The sequence below is a fragment of the Tachysurus vachellii genome, chromosome 23, assembly GCF_030014155.1.
Source record: "Tachysurus vachellii isolate PV-2020 chromosome 23, HZAU_Pvac_v1, whole genome shotgun sequence".
NCBI classification, from domain to species: domain Eukaryota; kingdom Metazoa; phylum Chordata; class Actinopteri; order Siluriformes; family Bagridae; genus Tachysurus; species Tachysurus vachellii.
The window spans coordinates 12,736,795-12,746,212 of NC_083482.1; positions in this window are offsets into that span (position 1 = coordinate 12,736,795).

Sequence of the window (9,418 nt, forward strand, 5' to 3'; positions counted from 1 at the left end):
ATCTTGGGCCTAGATTATTCACTTCCTCTTCTTCTTCTTCTTCTTCTTCTTCTTCTTCTTCTTCTTCTTCTTCTTCTTTTTCTTCGTCTTTGTCTTCTATTTGTTACCTAACAGAATTAACGTTACAGTAAGTGAAAAAACACACCAATTTTTGAGAATTTAGTTTTACCTAAAAATGAACTAATGGTGAATTAAGGCATGGAAATCGAACATTAAACGTAATGCGTAAATGACAACCAGCTTTAAGTACATGTCAGTACAGTAAGTGTTGTTAGTTAATGTATTAATTAACATTCATTCATCTTCTACTGCTTATCCGAACTACCTCGGGTCACGGGGAGCCTGTGCCTATCTCAGGCGTCATTGGGCATCAAGGCAGGATACACCCTGGACGGAGTGCCAACCCATCGCAGGGCACACACACACACTCATTCACTCACGCAATCACACACTAGGGACAATTTTCCAGAGATGCCAATCAACCTACCATGCATGTCTTTGGACCGGGGGAGGAAACCGGAGTACTAGGGCTAAATCAAACATGTTTTATCGAAGACAAAAACATCAGAAAATAATGTTAGAAAAGACTAGTTTTAAATGAATAAACTTTACTGTGTTCATTTATCCCTTGCATGTAAGGGAGTAGAGTCCTGGGCCTGAGCCACTAAGAACATGCACTAGAACTACAGTGGGATTAGAAGAAAAATGGATGGAGATGATGCAGCCCAGGTTGTTTTTGGTGTTTTTTATTGGTATGTCTTTCTACATTTGATAAAGAAGATCATCATAAACTATGAAAGTATTCCCGTAAGCTCTATCCAGGGATGCTTGCGTATTTAATGATTTAAACAATTTAAAATGATGCACATTTTATTCATATTATTTCTTAGGAAAAATATTTGATTTAGTTTACACCTAGGTGTTAATTAATACAGTAACTAACAAACGTGTATGAACAAATACATACAACTTCAATATATGTTACAAGTTTTTAATTCAAATCAAGCCGACTTCATTCAAACTTCATTCAAAATCTGACATGTAAACATTTAATTAACGATTATTTATGACATTGTTATGATGCTGTACATCTTCTCTACTTTTTTCTTTTTTTATTGTTGTTTTAACACAGTAACACAACTAAGAAAAAATGGAGGCTGGAATCTTTTTCAATCTGTTTCTCTGAGCTATGAGCAAGAAACAGAAACAAATATAAAATGATGAGTCTATAATCCTTGATAGCGTGAACTTTCTAGAGTGTGTAGAATCGCATACATCAACCATCAGTACTCTTCATAATCTATTGTGCATGCATGTATGTGTGTGAAATGTATGTCATTGAAAAAATATAATATATTGATCACTTTTTCTACAGAAAAGTCTTAAAGATTTCTGTGAGCTGTGTCGTGTTCTAGGGAGCCAGTTTTGACACCCATGTGCACTTTGAGCTCAGAATCTTTCCTGTTGCGGTGACACAACCATATCAACCAGATACACAAACACTTCTTTACTTTATTCCTTTATTGTCAAAGGGAAAGGTCCATGAATTAAGGCTGACCGCCAAGGAGATAAAATAGAGCAAGTTATTTAAAACTAGTGTGCCAATAAATTTGCCTCTAGAAGCAAAGAATCATGGTAAGAAGAAGAACTGCTATGAATTCCTTAATTTTCCAAAATGTCAGCGAGCAAAGATTTAGATTCTTCACTCCCATAGCTACTTAGAGCTGAGAGCACAAGTTATTATCTCCTATGGAATGAAAAAAGGAACATTTTAATAAAGCAAACAACTAATCAATCGGTTGATTAATCAGTCAATCTGTGCCAGAAATTACAAATGAAAATTGTCTGGAAATGAAAGAATAAATAAATAGAATCTAAATCTAAAGACAAAAATCTAAAGCACAGGGGAAAATGTAACCAAAAAGAGATACTCAGTCTCCAGGTCCAATGGCTAGGACTTGTGTTACTCTGACATCTCTGGTACATGCTGTTCCCTGACTTTGTGACCCACAAGATACACAGCTGCCAGTCACACACACTTTTCCCCCACCCAAACATGTTACAGCCTTCATCTAGACAGAGTATACACCAAACATATGTCCTTCAGTATGCGAACTCTGTGTTCTTCTTCTCTGAAGGAGCGATTAAGGACAGAGCTCGCAGCCATAAACTGACACAACACCTGAGGGCAGTGTGTAGATTGTATATTTAAAGAATGCATGCAATTTGCGCTTAGTGAAAAGAAATCACTGAAACTCCCTCAAGGGAAGAAAGTGAGGACGGAAACCTACCTAACATGCATTGATAATGATCAACAATTCCTTAAATGTTACTTTTTAAAAATATTACTAAAGTTGAAGAAAGTGTAGTGAAAAAAATGGCTGAAAATGGCTGATCCTGAAAGAAAAAAACGAATGTAGAAAAGAAAAATAAACAGAAGAATAATCGATTTTTAAATCTACAGTATAAGAAAATGTCTGGATAATGTGTGATATACTTTTTGCCATCTCTAAGGGGTGATATAGCATTAAAACTGACCAGATGATAGCCTACAGTTATTAAATACTGACAAAAACTCAAACGCAAACTCATTAATCAGCAGTTTTGTGCATAGATCACAGGATTCTCTGTAACCCTAACCAGGATAGAGCAGTTACTGAATGTCACATGAAGTGCCACATTTTGATATCAAAAGAAACAAAGGGTAAAATAGATAAATGAAAACTGTTTTCAACGCTGACAGGACAGTGAAAGCACGGCAGCCTGCTGAATACATCATGTCACAGGAATCTCAGCTTGCTAACCCAGTGTGAAATTCCAATTGTGTTGCTTAGGTCCTTTTGGCTTTAGAAAACCACAGAACACCAGAGTTAGCCTACACTTTGTTTGAACTCAACCCACTTTATGCACTGCATTCATTTTGGTGGAACACTTGCCTTCATATAACCTTAGTCATAGTTTTTTTTTCCCCCTCAAAAACACACAGGCATTTAATCCTTGTAGTATGTTGAGTGTTTCTTTTGGCAAACCTGCAGCATTATTAGTCAGCTAAATCTGAACAGTTTCAGCCAAGGCTTTCAAGGTTCTATGAAAAAATTAATAATTTATCTTTGTGAACTGCTATATCATACTGTAGGCAGGATGATGGTAGACCTAGAATCAATCCCAGGAATAGAAGAGGTACAAAACTACAAAGACTCAGAAAACAATACGCTCATGACAACTGGTATAAATAGGGGAGGTAATTAGAGAAACATAAGGGACAGTTATATATTGCCGATATACAATCTATTAGATGTTGTAAAGTTTATTAGAGCGCTATTGTCCATAGCCGGAAAACACAAGCTGTTAATGTTGATCGTGCATAATTGATGAATGTACAAATGTCTAAATAAACATAGATAAAATAACTGAACACAGTTAGCAGTTAGGCAAAAAAACAATGACAAGAGCTTGAAAAGGGAAAGAGATGAGACCAAAGAGTTTGCATGGTTAGCAAAGGTGGGTGGTGTGTATAATTTGTGTGATAAAGGTTTCAAAACAAAAACCAAAATAAAAGTACCTGGCTAATTGTTTAATTGGTTAAAGATCAATAATTTTTTTGCTGTAGAGTACAATAGTGTGGTACGATTCATTCTTGGGTGAACATTTTTTTTTGTCTTAAACAATCCCCAAATCTAAGTTCTTTTTATAAAGACCCTCATTTTCTTTTGTACAATCCATCATGAGATCTATCACCATAACCTCTCTGGCCTTAAGCTCACCATGACAGCACACATCACTCATGTCTTTCATCGTTATTTCTCTGATCATCCTATCCCACAGCTGTTAAACTTGTCTGCTGTATCCATAACTTTCTTTAAATATGGACAGAAACAGGATGGCAGCCAAAATGCAGTCAACCATCCATTATTTTTGTACAGGACCAGTATCCAGTGTCATTGTCATCCTTCAACCATTTCTGTAATCTGAAATGGCAGGAGTTCAATTTTATAGTGAACTTCAAACTAGCCCATCCTCTACCTTTACTGATCCACACTCCAGAGAGAGGTCAGACATGTTTAGAAAACCTCCACTGATTTTTTTTTAAATGCTCAGCGATTTACAGTTCTGCTGTAAATGAAAGCTTTTGATTTGTGTAAAGCGGTGTGCCATAAATTTAGAGCTTATATGGGAAAGCAAAGGTTCATGGTAAAAGATTGGAAACATGATTATGTTGCCTGTGTTCTCTTATTTCATTAATGAGTTTGATGTAGAATGATAATGGATATACATATAATGGAAAGTCTAAAATGGGATTAAAATACCAGCTGCGTTACATTTTAAAAATAAAAAACAAACAAACAAAGAAATGATTCTAAATCAAGATTTGAGAATGTTTTCATTTTCCACTTTGCAATCTCACTACTTCCTTCACACCAAATCTGTCTCCTGGATTCCCCAACACTGTAGAGAAGTCCTCTCTTCTAACCTTGTGAAGGACATCTTTACTATCACCCTATGGATGATCTTTATGGCAAGCAATGATAACATTCCATTGGGTCAGGGTTATTGGGGCTACGACGACTACTGTAAGTACTGTAGTACTGTAAGACAAGGCTTGGATAATAAACTACAGAGGCAGTGGTTTTGCACCTCCAGAAATTACCTCAGACAATTTTACGATGAGAAATCCTGTTAAAGATTGCGATATTAAAACTGGAGAAACTCTTCAGTACAGATAATTCCGCTAACAGTCATAACAGAGCACAGTCAAGCTAATTTGAGGGCATGCAGTCAAAGGTGGCACAACAGAAGTGTTTAATCTGAGATCTGAGATTTTTTTTTTTTTTCATCAGCTCTGCCCCCTCTTGGTGGCTACATGCAAACTCTGGACTTTTTGTAAAATAAATAAATAAATAAATAAATAAATAAATAAAATAGAAATTGAAGATTGTCTTCAATCAATTAAAGTCTGTTTAAGGTTATCCCAACACAGAGGGAAAAACACATTTCTTACACTGAAAGCCAACAGTCCTGACACATTTTAATATCCATCATGCGACTGGCCAGAATTTTTTTTATATTGATTGAAAATGATCGCTATGTCAGATTTCCATTCCACCGGCAAAACAGAACACCAGAGCCCTGGATAAAGGGAAACATCATTATTATGATATCTATTTTAAAGATTTTGTGTACTATTTTGAACTGTTACCACCGTCAAATGTGAGCACCGTTGTAGCTCTTTGTAACTGTGGAAAATGTTTGACAAGCTTCAAGATTTGATGAAGTGTTTTAGACTCTGTGTTGTATGTAGAGATTAGCACAAGCCTTGTGTGTCAAGTGTAATAAATAGAGCTGGGTATTTCTCTTTACACTTGTATGTGTGTAGGAGTGTGTAGGTGTATTTGTGTATACTGTAGAAGAGAAGAAAAAGAAGACAAATGACAGTATGATTGAGCTTGTGCTTATGAAGGGAACTGGGAAGTTTAAAAACCTCAAATCACATCCCTCACTTGCAATGCTCCAATCTCCACATTTTAAAAGGACTTTTTTTTACACATTTCTGAGCTAGGTTTTGGTTAGATCACTAAGGCAACTTCTACACAACTAAAATAGTAGCTTGTTTTTTACCCATTCACTGTTTTGTGGAAATGTAATTATGGGACATTTTCAATCAGTATAAACAAATGAAACAGGTGATTCATCCCCAGGTCATGACCTTGCTATATCCTTGCACAACGATCTGATCTCCCCTTCAGCCACAGCTCGCAACCTTGGGGTAACCATGGACAATCAACTGTCCTTTTCCTTTCATGTTGCTAATGTGACTCGCTCATGTCGGTTTCTTCTCTACAACATTAGAAGGATTCTGCCATTTTTGTCCTCACAGGCTGCTCAGGTACTTGTTCAGTCTCTTGTCATTTCAAGACTGGATTACTGCAATGCACTGCTGGCAGGTCCACCTATGAACGCAATCCGTCCTCTGCAAATGATCCAAAATGCAGCTGCCCGGCTTGTTTTCAACCTGCCAAAGTTCTCGCATACCACCCCGCTGCTGCGATCCCTCCACTGGCTTCCGGTAGCTGCATGCATCAGATTCAAAACACTGATGCTGACCTACAAAGCCAAAAATGGACCATCTCCCTCTTACCTCAAAGCCCTCATCACTCCACACACTGCACCCCGCACCCTCCGATCTACCAGCACTGCTCGATTGGTTCCACCATCTCTCAGGGTAAGAGGCAAGTATACTACAAGACTGTTCTCTGTACTGGCACCAAGGTGGTGAAATGAACTTCCCCTAGAAGTCTGGACAGCTGAGTCATTGGCTATTTTCAAACGGCGGTTGAAGACCTACTTATTCAGGAAACATTTCAACTAGCACTTCTTTCCCTATCTTTTGCATTTAAAAAAAAAAAAAAAACATTTGACACTTTTCCATTGTAACTCTGAACTTTTAAACTCATGGTATCTTAAGTATGTAACCTAGTGAGCCAGCATTAATGAGTGAGACATGGCAAAGACATTAGATACTGAATAAGGGAACGAGGCTACACCAGCACAATGTGTAAAAGCTTCAGGAAAACATTCATATAATTAAGAAATAAATTTCTTTATTAAAGTCTCGACATGAACATGATTTTGGAATGGTGCTAAACCTCGTGCTCATAAAACCACCGCTGATGCTTCCATCCACAATGTAGCAGCATGTCAGGGAACAGGACTGTCTTTACGGATAAAATCCAGACCAAAATGCCTATATAATCCGAAAAAGGGGTTTATTAGGGAAAACAACAAACACATGGAAAAACACTGGGGAAGACAATGGAACTGAAATAACACAACAGAAACCAGGAGGTATGACAACAAACCAAAAACACAAACACACAAGGACTCAGCAAAAAACAGACACAAGTCTACTGGTATTAAAAGGGAGAACAATCATTGAAACACAAGGAACAGAAAACAAAAACTAAACGAAACAAACTAAACGAAAACAAAAACTAAAGCACATTGCACAAGACAAAACAAAGCCTGCCATAACGTCCCCCTGGTGTTCAGACAGGGAACAGTCCAAGCTATCCATGACATGCATCCGTGTGCTGTACGCAAAACACCATGCCATCTAGTGGTGCTGCCTTTATGTAGAGCTAGTGGTGATCACTAAGTACAAAAGTGTGTCCACTATTTAGCTGGCTTTGATTAAATGTTCATATACTTGCATTCAAAGTGTAGACACAAATGCAGACAGAGTTCTGTGTTTTCTTGAAAATAATATTAGATACTACTGTGGTTTCCACCAACACATCTGTGCTTGCAGAAGAGTAGTGCAACAGATTAAGGACTGGTCTTGAAACGGTTAAAAAAATGCAAAGGTGCTTGAATAGACTTCTTCCTGAAATAATTGCATAGAAAATATCACCAGATGAAATTATAAGAACAGTGAAAACACAATAGATGATTTAATTCAAAAGGTCTGGAACCATATGCCCCATGTACTTGAATGAATAAGTGGCTGAAAGGCATGGCTTTGCTCTACAGCCGAGCTCATGCGGAGATGAGAAACATGTGAGACTCGGTCTGGTTGTGAAACAGCACCGGGAACAAGCTGGAAAGCCTGTGGTCAGAAACAATAGGCCAAGGAGTGGAGCTCTTTTCATTTTGTTTGTATGTGTGTATATGTGTGTGTGTGTGTGTGTGTGTGTGTGTGTGTTTGAAAGAGAGCATTTGCTCTGGGGTCACCAGAGCACAATCCTGATGTTTGTAATGATGCAATACGGTACTACCTAAGCTTTAGAAGAGCCAACAAGAGTTGGAGTCTGAGGATGTGTTTCAAATTCAAAGCAGCATAATTCATCAAACAGAAGACCTTTACCTTAACAAATATAGGCAGCCAGACTGACATCCTTGTTAAAGGAAAAAAGAAATTATCCAGACTTACATCAAGAAGGTCATTTGTTGTTTAACAAGCACATGCAGACAGTAACGATTAGTACTGAGAATAGATGAGAAGTCCTTCAGTCTGATGTGCTGTTTAATTACAAGACAGATATAATATAATCGAATGCATATAAAACACTTCAGGATGTGCTGTTATAGGAGAATAAGACGACATCAACGGTGATGTGATGCTAAATGTTACAACCTGAAAATCCTGGATTTGAATCCTGGAAGGGAATGATTACAATACGTAAAAAGATAAATGAGCATCACGCTTTAATCTGTTTATATCTATTATAATAGATAACAATCTTTCCTACATCTGTATCTAAAAATGCAGTTTGTCTTGTTTTACCTCCATCATGAGAATTTTTCCATTTTACAGCTTTACTATTGAGTGGAACAGAGACTGACGCTGACGCTGACATTGGAGAAAAAAGGTAAATAAACATTATACAGAAACACTTTTACTACACACTTTGGTCATGAGTCCAGAAACACATACAGAAATACTACTTATCGGTCCAAAAGCCAGTACACAGAAGCTCTGATCCATTTAGCGGGATATACTGTTACTAGTAACTCGACAGTGAAAGACAATGGTGTTATATTAGACAGCAACCTGTCTTTTAAAATCATATTGCCCATACTACAAAAACAGCCTTCTTCCAACTTAGAAATATTGCCAAGCTGAGAAACATCCTATCTGTATCTGATGCTGAGAAGCTAGTTCATGCATTCATGAACTCTAGACTGGACTACTGTAATGCATTACTACTGTAGGTGGTTGTCCTGCATCTTTAATAAATAGGCTACAGTTGTAGCTGTGTACAGTTGTAGCCAAAATGTAGCTGCCAGAGTTCTCACTAGGACAAGAAAGTATGATCATATAACCCCAATTTTATCATCTTTACACTGGCTACCTGTTAAGTTTTTTAGCTCCCATGTATCTAACTAGTCTCCTAACACGTTACAATTTTTCATGCTTTCTGAGCTCAGGGCTCCTGGTAGTTCCCAGAATATCTAAATCTACTAAAGACCGTAGAGCGTTTTTGTATTTAGCTCCTAAACTTTGAAATAGTCTTCCTGATAGTGTTCAGGGCTCAGACACACTTTCCCAGTTTAAATACACACTAAAGACACACTTTCCCAGTTTATAATCACACCCTCCACTGTCACCCATATGAGGATGGGTTCCCCTTTGAATCTGGTTCCTCTCAAGATTTCTTCCTTCCATTCAAGGGAGTTTTTCCTTGCCACTGCTGCCTGAGTCACCTCAGACTTGTTCATTGGGGATACATACAAACACATTTAAATATATCTAATATTAATCTTGAATTTTGTATTCTATTAATCTTAATAGTAATCTTTATATTAACCTTTTGTTCTATGTTTATGTTCTGTAAAGCCACTTTGAGCCAATGTCAATTGTAAAAAGCGCTATACAAATAAACTTGAAATGAATTGAATTGAAACACGTCCCTCTGAATAA